The sequence below is a fragment of the Galeopterus variegatus genome, unplaced genomic scaffold, assembly GCF_000696425.1.
Source record: "Galeopterus variegatus unplaced genomic scaffold, G_variegatus-3.0.2 Scaffold13287, whole genome shotgun sequence".
Classification (NCBI taxonomy): domain Eukaryota; kingdom Metazoa; phylum Chordata; class Mammalia; order Dermoptera; family Cynocephalidae; genus Galeopterus; species Galeopterus variegatus.
In genome coordinates this window covers 24,138-25,878 of record NW_007739398.1, presented here as the reverse complement: position 1 = coordinate 25,878, position 1,741 = coordinate 24,138, and the positions used below count along the sequence as shown (strand labels likewise).

The 1,741-nt window shown below is 48.2% G+C and overlaps 1 protein-coding gene across 1 annotated transcript in view; it reads left to right on the top strand.

The window, feature by feature from the left end:
* LOC103581536 (putative olfactory receptor ENSP00000348552) overlaps positions 1-1,741 on the top strand; it is a 24,632-nt gene that overhangs the window by 2,072 nt on the left and 20,819 nt on the right. The window lies entirely within an intron of this gene.

The following is a 1,741-nucleotide window of genomic DNA, read 5'->3' as shown; positions in this document are numbered from 1 at the left end:
GGGGACAGACAAGCAAGACCTCCCAGACAAACTCATCTCCCTCTTCTATGGTGTGGTGACCCCCATGCTGAACCCCATCATCTACAGCCTGAGGAACAAGGACGTGAAGGCCGCTGTGAGGAACCTGGTGGCTCACAAACGCTCCAGCCAGTGATGGTGCAGGATAGACTTCCTCTTAGTTCCATGCCTCTTGCCTGCTTCACTCACTAATCTCAGAAGGCTGTGTCCCTCAAAGAAGACACGTGTGAGGAGAGATTACCAGAAAACTGAGTTACACATGTAATGGAGAACTTTAGTTGTCACTGGATCCCCCCCCCCCGGTGAAACCTAGGGCCGGCCTGGTGGCGCACTTGGTAGAGTGCGGGACTGGGGAGTGCGGCGGCGCTCCTGCCGAGGGTTCGGATCCCATATAGAGACCGGTCCGCTCACTGGTTGAGCGTGGTGTGGGCGCAACACCAAGGTTTGCGATCCCGTTGCCGGTCGCGAAAAAAGACAAAAAGGAAAAAAAAATGGTGAAACCTAAAACCTGATGGGAGCGTGACTTGAGGGGATGGGAGTAGAATGCTGCTGGAAAAACAACTAGTGATTTTCTGCATTTCGACTGTGCAAGTCTGGATTCATCTTTGTTAGCAGATTGCTCCTCTGTTTCGTGAACAATAGCTTAAGTACCTTTGTGTTACAAAAAGGTAAAGCCAAGATCCTATTCAAGAAAGGAGACACTGAAGACAGTATGAGGCAGAACTTCATGACATAGTTTTGAGTCATATACTATGATCATGTATTAAAAAATTGTCAATTGACATAGTATTAAAAAATTGTCTTCATTGTAGATATAATGGCACATTTTCAAATTAAATTTTTCTTGGGAGCAGGGCTGAGACTGGAGATGAGAATGAAATTGGCCTTTTTCCTTTCCCTGGGACTCCAAGGAGTTGGAACCATGTAGATTCCACACAGGGTATTTCCTTCAAGGGCAAGTGAGCCAGATCCTGCAACACCCATGTGGAGAATCCTAGCCTGGGAGACTCATAGCTGGTATCCAGTTTTAAGCTTGGTTTTTCTGCCCTTGGTAAGTCTTGCTAAAGGACAGTCTGGCTCTGTAGCCTGGAGAGTTGAGGGATGACCGGTGGGGAAGAGAGAGCCGGGCCACCACAGCAGTCTGAAGGAAGCTGGAGCCAGGATGGGGAAGCAAGACCAGTGGAAGGTGGAAGCTGTGGTCTGGGACCAGGTGGCCAACTGACAGTAAAATGCAGGAGGATCTCAGTCAGCACAGCCACAAAAAAGGGCAAAGATGTTGTGAAGGAGAAAACTTCTAGTGTCTCTTTCCTTGAGGCAAGTGGATGATCGTTTTTTCTCAAGAATGAAAAATCTCTAAGGAAGACGTATGCTCTCTGCCTGCCTTGCTTGGGCTCCCCAGGATCCTCCTGTCAGAGATAGAGCCAGCCACTCTCCAACCCGCAGCGCTCTCCTGCCTATACTGGCAAAATGTGGCACCGAGTCATGGCTGTGTGACCCCTTAACCAGTCTCTGGGCTGCAGGAGCCCAGGAGCATGTTCCTGTTTAATTCCACCAAATCCAGTGTGATCTGCACCACCCAGGTCTGAATTTCCCTTTCCCCTTTGAGCACAGAGCCCAACTATACCTTCCTTAGCTCACTGCAGAAAGGGTAGCGACAACTCTCGGTAAATCTCACCTTTTATAAAACAAAAATTGACTTTTTTTTTTTTTTTTTTTTTTTTTT